Source organism: Meriones unguiculatus, chromosome 11 (assembly GCF_030254825.1).
Source record: "Meriones unguiculatus strain TT.TT164.6M chromosome 11, Bangor_MerUng_6.1, whole genome shotgun sequence".
In the NCBI taxonomy this organism is placed as follows: Eukaryota; Metazoa; Chordata; class Mammalia; order Rodentia; family Muridae; genus Meriones; species Meriones unguiculatus.
Window position 1 is genome coordinate 504,458 of NC_083359.1, and position 10,081 is coordinate 514,538.

General features: G+C 43.9%; 1 long non-coding RNA gene and 1 pseudogene across 2 annotated transcripts; one reads left to right on the top strand and one right to left on the bottom strand.

The window, feature by feature from the left end:
- Window positions 1-704: 704 nt before the first annotated feature.
- Window positions 705-7,916, bottom strand: LOC132646457 (uncharacterized). Of its 2 annotated transcripts, XR_009584748.1 has the most exons (4): window positions 7,675-7,916; window positions 6,854-6,980; window positions 6,460-6,623; window positions 705-2,041 (listed from the first exon to the last, which is right to left on the bottom strand). It is a non-coding gene; the product is annotated as an uncharacterized LOC132646457 (long non-coding RNA). The 2 variants fall into 2 exon arrangements; XR_009584747.1 differs by lacking the exon at window positions 6,460-6,623.
- A 1,495-nt stretch (window positions 7,917-9,411) lies between these two features.
- LOC132646458 (uncharacterized protein C9orf85 homolog) lies at window positions 9,412-9,856 on the top strand (annotated as a pseudogene).
- The last annotated feature ends 225 nt before the right edge of the window (window positions 9,857-10,081 follow it).

The window sequence follows — 10,081 nt, forward strand, 5'->3', positions numbered from 1 at the left end:
CTCCACCTAGATGGAGACTTCCAGTGCCAATGAGCAGTTAGTCCTGGGTCCAGTTAGCCAAGGGCCAATGAACATTTTGTCACTTTCTCTGGTCATAGGCTGTGGTGACATGCTGTGGCCCAGGCTCCTGGTGTCCATTTTGGGTCATGGTGTCTAAATGGAGAGGACTTCCCATTAAGTCTGGCCTTGGTCCCTGTGTGTCTAATGGACATCCAGGTAGAATGGCAGCCAGCCTGAAATGGTAAGCAAAGTGGCCAGGCCTCCATTATCTTGCTTGGTTTTCAGGTCACCTCCACAGCTTATGTGTTTGACAGGTGAGACAGCTGACAGTTCAGAGAGGAAGTGTGGTTACAAGCCCTACAGTGAGTGCATGCCTGATCTCCCATTGCCCCTGCTTCTGAGACTGTTGAACAACTGGAAAGCGTAGTGACACTGGCCCTAACATTGTTTAAGATTTATGAATTTGTAATGCAAACATCCATGGGCCAAGCAATGTGCCAGAGGCATGAAGAAATGCACACTAATGTCAGCCTTGCTGGGTTTACACTGCTCTCCATCTGTCAACAAAATCCTTAGTGGTCCAGGACAAAAAGTCCCATTAAGGATGCCCTCAGTGTTGTCGTTGTGTGACACTGTGCTTGTAGAGACATGAACAAACATCTGTTCACCCCAGAGAGAAAATTGATGACAGATCAAAGTAAGGATACCACTAAAGCATGACTTTTATTGGGGGTCTCAGAAGTATAGGCAAGGAGTTACTTACAGGAGCAGAAATGATTCAAGGACAGCTGAATCACCAAATCCCACTCCAGCATGGGTGACATTTTGTGACAGACAGAAACCTATAGCATGCTGCACAACCTTCAGGCAGCTTGGCAAGTGTTTCTTCTAGGCAGCTGGGTTTGTCTGAGCCTCTTCCAGGAAGCTCAGCTTGTTTGCGAGTGTTTCCCAGAAGTCTTTACAGATTACATATGCTTATAAATACTTAGATAGGAAGGGGCCTTGTGTATCTGGTCAATTTCAGGGACTTCCTGAAGCTTCGGAGTTGTTTACTTCCTGCGTAATGAGCTCCTCTGAAGGATGGACTGTGTCGCTTCCCATGCTTCAGTTATAAGGAATTTGCTATGCAGCTGTTGCCTCTCTCTTCACTGCAATTTCCACATACTTTACTGGGAGTCACTTTTGTGTCACTGGGACAAAATACCTGACAGAAATAACGTAGGGAAGAAAAAGTTCACTTTGCTCAGTTTCAGTCCACCGTGGTGAGGCAGGTGTCAGCAGTGAGAGCAGGGGTTGGAAGTCTTCACTGGCTTGACCATGAAGCTTAAAGCAGGGCTGGGCCATAAGCAGCCCTCAAAAGCCTCCAGGAGCTCATCTCTGCCACCTAGGTTTCTACCTCCTAAACACTGTAGAGTCACCCTCAAACAGTGCCACCAGCTGGGGGACATTTCATAGTCAAGTGACACCTTCCTAACAGAACCCTCTGGACTTGTCACATTTTCCTGTGCCTTAAGTTGCCTTTGTCAGAGTATTTTGTCACAGCAGCAGGAAAGGGAAGACATCCTCGAGGATCCTGGGTAACGGAAGAGCAGGGATGGCCTGAGCCAGCCAGGCAGCCATCATTCATTGACTGAGCAGAAGGAATGAAGGTACTGCACTTTGGAGCTGATTTTCATGCTGGGAAGTGAGAATAAGGACTTGTGGGCATGAACAAGGTAGCTAGGCAATGCATAACTCTGTGCCTTCATTTCAGTGTCTGCCTTGAAGTCCGCAGAGCCATGGCTGAGTCTGGTAGTCCCCACACAGACTGTGCACCTTCAAGGCCATGTGAGGTGGCGTGCTTTAGTTCACACGGTAAGAATTGTCTTCAGAAACCATGTTGTCAGCCAATGATGCATTTCTTCATGGTTATGGTGTCAAGCTCAATCATAGTAGGAGTGTATTTAGCACCCAAACTGTCTTCTGAGCTCCCGGATGTGTTCATGGCCCTTGTACTGCCAATCTTCATTTTGATGAAATGCTAGGTTATGGCCACAAATGTCTGGATTGTGTCAGAAAAATCACTGTCAATAGGATAATTGTACAAACTGTCTAGCCATCTCAGCCATTTATTTATTTCTCTTTATTTCATTATACAGGAGGAGCTCAGAGAAACCTCAGGTGGCTCATTGCAAGGGTCTAGAGTCAGATCCTTAGAAAGTGGCATCTCTATCCCTGACAGAGCCTCTCTGCTCCTGGTCGTTTGTCCTGTTTTGCAACCAGTGTTAAGAAAAGTCTATACACCTTCCTTTGGCCTCTAAGAATTCTTCTATCTAGTCACACTCCATTCTCTAACCCTTTCTCACTTTTCTGCATTCTGCGAAGTTACACAAATTGTTAGCCCTCAGGACAATGTGTATGGCATGCTTAAAAACTGAGCGTCTGTACATTAGAAAAACCTTTAGACTCTGATGGAAAAGTTACAACTATTCTTTCAGACTGCAGACAAGTATCTTTCTCTCGGTCAGGTCATACCTTAACCCCCACCCCTCGTTCCTGTGGTTGAATCAACCCATCTTAATTCTGAATTCCTATTGCACTTTGCTATTCCAAATCCATAGGACATTCTCACATTGAATTTTAGTAATTCATCTTACGTTAGGTCTCTTACTGGTCCACAAGTTCCTTGAAGACAGGAAACATTGCACCCCACAGTTGCATTCCCAGTCCTGGGCCTAACCCTGTTCCTGACACCAAGGTGCTAGATAAATGGACATAAAATGAGCAACTGAATTAAAGAGCATCTGTTGGGATTTTTGAGAGAACCTCTAATGAATAGTACCTCTCTTTTTCAATTGAATTCAGAACTAAAGGGGAATAGTTAGCAGAAAGAGAGCAAATAACTTTTAAAACAGACAGGTTAGGGGATGGTAGCCAGAATCCAGATGTCTAGCTCACTACAGATTCCTGGAGAGCCAGGGATACTGTCACCTGGGCTTTGGGATGTGAAAGGGCTCACTGCTGCAGATCAGCTGACCTCCCATTGGTGTGAGTGCAGCTGAGTCAGTCTCCAGTACCCTCCATTTGTAGGGGTGCAGTTCATTTTGGTAAGAGGCCGAGTAGCCAGAGACAGGGACAAGATTTCCTCCCAAACCACAAGGAGTGTGGATATTTTCCCCTTGGTGGATATTTTCTAATTTACCTTATAACCCAGTTCCTCATTTCCAGGTCAAACATTTTGTAAAAGTGAAATTTCTCATTTTTCCTCTTATTCTCAAATACCCATCCTCTTTATAGCTTGATGGAGTTACTTCATTGTTCTCCCTCTCCCCACTTCTACTTCTCTGGAAAACAATATACAGCTGTGGCAGAAGAACACCAGGGACCCCGTTCCTGTGATTCTAGGGGAGCCATCTACACACAGTTCTCAGAACTTGTGGTGTGCCAGGGGCGGCACTTGTAGTAAAGACAGGGTGTGTTATCAGTGGGGCCCACGCCTCCAAGATAAGCAGTCAGTACCCGAGAAGACATGGCAAAAGGAAACCACACCAGAGCGTGACACACAATGGCATGAGGAAGCAGAGAGAACTGCTGTGACATACAATTGAAATGATTAATTTAATTTGTTTAAAAACTTTTAATTAAAGAAAAAGCACTCAAGGGGTAGTTGGGGAAAGGGTAGTTGGAGGTGACACAAAGGTTGAGTCTGAAAGAATTGGTTTTAAGCAAAATTATAATACATGATGATGATGATGATGTGTTGACATTTCAAGAAATAGCATTCAGACCAGGCACAGTGGTGCATGCCTGTAACCCCAGCACTTGGGGAAGCATAGGCAGGTGGATCTCTGTGAGTTCAAGACCAGCCTGGTATACAGAGCTGAGTCCAGAACAGCCAAGGCTACACAGAGAAACTCTGTCTCAAAAAGAAAAGAAATAGCATTCATAGAGACTCAGAAATTACAGGTTGAGCAGTGTGTCTGAGGCATGAGATCCTAGCCAGAGAGTGGCTGGAGAGGGAGCTGGAGACTTAGAAGAGTCGGTCAGGAACACACATCAGAACCTAGGGAATGTGTGATTCCACTAAACAGGTACGTTGTGGACTGTTGTGATCCACTGAAGGCAAGTGAATGCAAGCTTGGCTGAAGTGGTGCTGAAGGCCCCATCTTGTTTCAACATCATGGCTGGTGGCCATCCTAGCACCATAGGCTGTGGGACAACATGCCTCATTCTCAGATTTTGAAGGACACGCCAAGATCCGTGGATGAAGGAGGCGGAATGGTGGCTGGAGAGATGATGTTCAGGGGGTGGTGATAATCCAGTGTGTGTCTGTGTTCACTTATTCATGGACTGGTGCAGAAGTGTGCTCTCTCTAGGATCGGGTACTTTGAGATGGCATGCATGTTTGTTTGTTTGTTTTTGTGAACATAAAGACATTATTTCTGAAGCACAGAAGGACTAAACCCTGAGCCCCTGTTACACCCAGGATAAGAAGGTTACATGGATGTGCTTTGATTACCTTTTTGGATATATGCACCCTCTCAGAGACCAGAGTTCTTAGGCTCAGCTTGTGCCCAAGATCTCTTGAAAGCAAGCTGCTCATTACATTCTAAAGTACCAGAACACACAAGAGAAAATTCTTAGCCTACAAAGATTACAATTCATTTGAACACTTTATGAGGTTTTTTTTTTTTAATGTGATATAGAAATAATAGCTTTCCCTCAGACCTTCTGCTATATACACTCCTGACCCTGGCAGGTCTGAAAAGGTACCCTCTCTCTTTTTGTTGCCTGAGCTAGCATCCATAATTTTCCTTTTTACTCTTGAGCACCCACAGAGCCAGGTATGAAGTTGAACTATTACTCAGCAATCTCTAAATTTCTTAAGTCATCAAGTCTATGTTCTCCTGAAAAGCAAAACTGGCCAGAGGGGAGCAGAGGTCTCCTGGATTGGACAGGCCTATGGAAAGAAATGGGTTCTAAACCTGGATCCACAAAGGACTCTCTCTCTTTGTGTGCATGTGCATGAGTGTGCACACATATCTAGGGGTGAGGATCCATTCTCCTGTTTCCAGGAGCAACCACATAAAGTTCCTCAACTTGTGTAAAAAACACACAACTACTCCAAGTGAGTTTTGAAGTCAAGACAAGAATAGATTTAGAGAACTCAAATATCTGTAGCTGAAGTCGTACTGCACCGCTAATCCACTGCTAACCCTTCAAGCCAAAGGGTCCCAAGGTGGCCAGAACTAAATTCACTCCGTTTCCTACTGCACTGTGCCCTGAGCCTGGAGCTACACCTGGCTTGTGCAGCATCTTTGACTAAATCATTGGGTTTGCTTGGTAGTGGGGGCCATAAATAAATACTTTCAGAGGTTTCAATGGAGAAAAAAATGGAGAAACCAAGATCCTCAAGGGCTGTAGAGGTCAGAATGTTCTGACATTGTTCCAAGACACCACTGAGCCACAGAGGACCAGGGACAGTTAATAATGAGACCAACCTAATCCAAGATCCTAGCACTGCAAAGAGCACTCACATTGCATATTCTGAATCTTACTAATACCAAAATCCTTATTTAAATCCTTAGAGGTAAGGCAAGACTCATAATAGGTTTTGAGAAAAATGGCAGTAATAGAGATGGGTGTGGGTCTGATTAACAACTCACTGCTAGCTCTTTGTTTTGAATGGGCGAATTCTGGAGAGCATCAGAAAAGGGGTTTCTACCCTATGCCTCTCTTCAGTTATTCAAAGAAAGGTTGACATACTCAAAGCAAGTTACCCAGGGAGATGACCTGGAAGGATGTACCTGTGCATGAGAGGAGGTGGGTGTTGCCCAGGTGCTGGTGAGAAGGGAGCCTTACTGCTGGCTCCATCATATTCAGGAAAGCTGGGGAGGGGACCTCAAAAACCACCAGAGTAAAGGGGAACATGAGGAATGGCAAGTGTTTGGGGTCTGCTGGTGGAAAGGCCATACCCAGACCTTCCAGGGGCCTCAGACACTCTACATGAAAGGCAGATGTGAATATGAGCCACACTGCTCATGCACTAAGCCTTGTGAGATGCAGTTTGTGGAAATGGCTTAACTCATTCATCCCAGTGATGCCTCAGAGCACATGCCACTGAGTCCATTCACAAACAGCTCACCCACAATCTAAGAATGAAGACAGAGGACAAGAGCGTGGTTAAATTAGAAAACACCAATGTGTCCATTATGAAGGGCTGGCAAGTAAAGAAGCGTTGTAAGATAAATAATGAATGGTATCCTGAGGATGTCTACCTCCCGATCCCTGGACCCCATGACTATGCTACTTCATATTGTAAAAGGACTTTGTAGATGCAACAGGTGACAGATGATGGGAAGGTGATTATTCTGAGCTCCAGCATGGTTACAAGAGGCATAGATAAATGAATAAGGGCAGTAGACAGGTCTATGAGGTAGAGATGTGACCCCAGACATCAGACACTGAGAGCTTTCTCACCGATACTTTAGAAGATGGAGGAAGGGTACATGGCATGCAGCAACCTCTGCACTCTAGAATGGAAAAAGAGCTGAGTCGTCTCCCAGAGTCCCTAGAACAACCACAGCAGCGCAAAGACCCCAAGTGTGGCCTTGTGAGACTGTCAGACTTCTAACACGTCAGCACTGTAAGAAAGTAAATTGGTATTGTTTTGAGCCATTAAGTTTAAGTGGAAATTTCTTACAGGAATCATAAACAGCGATGGCAAAGAAATGGAACAGATAAAGAAGTGGCTGGAGGGAAATGAGCATGGTCAGAGATGATCTCTATGAAAGAGTGACATGTGAGACCAGATGGCATCAGGAACTAATTTTGAAAGGTCTAAGAGGACAGAGAATGGTCCTGAGGAAATTACCTGTGATGGGAAAGAGCTGGCAACTCCAGGCAGAGAGGATGTCAGAATGTGGAGGCTTGCTACTTGGGAATGTGGTCTGCGGCCAGGATCGCCCCTGAGGAGCTGGTCAGAAGTACAGTTGCTCCATCTGAGACCCATTAAATCAGAATCTTGAGGAACAGCTTTGTATGAGATGCAGTTTCTTTTACAGTACTGAAACATTTTAGAAAAACTAAGAGTACATTAAAAAAAATCCTTCCATTTCCTTGAGTCATTTGACACCTGAGTTCTGGCTGGTGTATTCTCCAATATTTCAATGTATATTTTATATAATGAAGAACATTCTCAAGGAAGGAGTACATCCTTGTCATCCTAGCTCTTGGGAGGCTAAGGAGAGAGCATCAGGAATTGAAGGCCAACCCCAGATACATAGTGAGTTTCAGGCCAGTCTAGGTTACATGAGACACTGGATCAAAAAATAAGACAAGGGCTTGGGGAGATGTCTCAGTCAGCAAAGCACTTATCATGCAAGCAGGAACATCTGAATTTGGTACCCCAGAGCTCATGAGAGAATTCCAGGCTTATTGACTACCCAGTCTAGTTGAATTGTTGAGTTTAAGCCTTAATAAAAGACTGTCTCAAAAAATAAGGTGGAGACTAATTGAGAAAGACAGCATGGTCTTTACACACTTGCATACCCACATATGAATGGACACCACTCCCCCACCACACAACAAATACACACACACACACACACACACACACACACACACACACACAGAGAGAGAGAGAGAGAGAGAGAGAGAGAGAGAGAGAGAGAGAGAGAGAGAACGTTTTCCTACCTAGTTACAAGTTAACATTACACTCCGGAGGCTGACAAGGATGTATTAATATGTAGAGTATTCAGAACTCATTCAAATCATCCCCGTTGCATCTTGCAGGAAAAAGATCTATTTCCCATTTGTGCATTGAACCTACTTCTCAGGTCCCTTTAGGATCCTCAGGAACAATTCTCATCTTCCCCTTGACTTTCGAGACCTCGGCACTTCTGAAGATCACAGCAGTTATTTTGGGTCTGTCTGCTGCTTCCTTGTGATTAGATCACATTTACACATCACAGGCAGGAATAGAACAGAACAGTGCAGCCTCCCGCATCCTCTCCTCCATCCCACCCAGCACCACATGATTCCAGTTTGTTCCTTCCTCAAGATGTTTGCACTCATCACTTAATTAAGACGTGGTCTCCCAGACTTCTTCACTACAAAGTCACTCCTTTCCTCTTTTAATAAATACATCATTTTTTTTGAACAAGGGGGTTTGAGATTGCATAATTATCTTATTCCTTTCCACAGTTTAATGTATTCACTTATTTGTATCTACCTGTGTTTCCAGTTTTATCCCATGGGCTGTGATCTATCATTGTCAGTGGTTAGTGTGGGATAGATTATCTCACAGGTGACCAATGGGGGCTTGGTCAAGCTTCCTATTGCAAAGGTAACGTGTCATCATGATTCTTTGTTCACTGTTAGGGTTTGTTCTGATGCTTATATTTTGTTCTGATGCTAATTACTGGTCTTAAGATCTGGTGGATACACCTATCCTTGTTGGTCTAAACCTGTCTAAGGTATTATTCCTGATTGGTTGGTTAAAAAGCCTAAAACCTGGGCAGGGCAGAATGGGTTGGTGTGGCTAAGGTTCTCAGGGCTTTGGGTTCAAAAGAATAATGGGAAACAGACAGACAGGAAGAGAAGAGGAAGGAGGAGGCCATGATGGGTTAGCATGGAGAAGGGACCATGTGGGCCAGGATGGTGGACTCCAATAATGGCATGGAAAGACCCATATGAAGAATATAAGCAAATGTTTATAAGATTATGGATGGAAGGTAGGCCAGATAAGGATGGTTAAGGAGGATGGCATTGGATGGGGGCTGGGAGGTGGATGTGAGGTTACTGAGATAGTGTAGGTGAAATATCTGCCCAACCTAAGGGAAAAAAGGCAATTATAAAATTTAACAGGTGTCTGTGTCTTATTCATTGTGATAGCAGGTTAAATAATACCGCTGTGATAATCATAGGGCTAATAATAAACACTATATAGCCCAACACCATTTTATTTGCAACAACAGTTTACCTCCTTATTTTTTTGCATAAGAGTTTCTAGATTCACTGTGCACAAGTCGTATGTTCAGAAGCAGTCATTTGTCGAAGGGACTTTTAGCTTTTAGTAGAATACGGTAGTGAGTTAGCTACAGTCTGCGCACTGGACACATCTATTTCTGTTGGAATATCTCTGATTCTAGGCTTTCTTAGAAGCCAGAGCTAAAAAACTTGTTTCATCTTACATTAAAATTTATTCTTTATAATTTTCTCCAACTCCTGAAATTCATTAGATTGCATCCACACATCTAATTCTAACTCAATTTCATAAGATCTATTTATTCTGGGTTTCTTCTTTTCAGGGTTTGTAACCAGCTTCCCCAGCAGTGATGACCCTGGACATCAGTGTTCTAGCGCTGCCATTAAAATGTGCCACAAACCTCGTTGTAGCTTAAAGGCTGTGTGGGCTCAAGGTTCTTGATGATGAGTTCCCAGCAAGGCAAAGTGACTTGGTCCAGGCCTCAAAAGCACCAGAAAGGTTCACCTTCAAAAATGACAAGTTTGACAGGAGTGTTCATACCAAGAAAATTAAAGCAAAACTTGATGATGGAGTATGACAGCACTGTAAAGAGGCCCTTGAATGGCGTGTAAAATACAGTTAGTACAAACCACTGTCAGAGCCGTGTTAAATGTTTACCAAAGACAGTAAAGGACTCTCAACATATAACATGTAGACTTGTGAACTTGAAGTTTGTGCAAAATGCAGAAAGAAAGAAGACATTGTTATTCTCTTTAATAAAGAGATTTCAGAAAACACTGAAAATCAAGGTTCTAACCATGGAAGAAGCTGCGAAAGGAAAGAGGACCGTGATGAGGACTTTGGAGCTGAGACTCACTCTATGGCAAGGATGGGGACACTCAGGCCTGACAGCATGGAGTCAGCTGCAGAGGGCTCAGCAGATACACTGACAACCTAACGAGGGAGTCAGAAAAGGCTGTTTGTCAGGCAGAGCTAGATCACGAGCAGCATGATTATTTGTAACAGTTGAGTAACAGGAACTTTCAGATTTTCACAATAAAACTTAAGCTGCCAGTACAGAATGTGTATGGAAACATTGACATGTTGTATAATATCTGGAAATTGCCTAGAAAA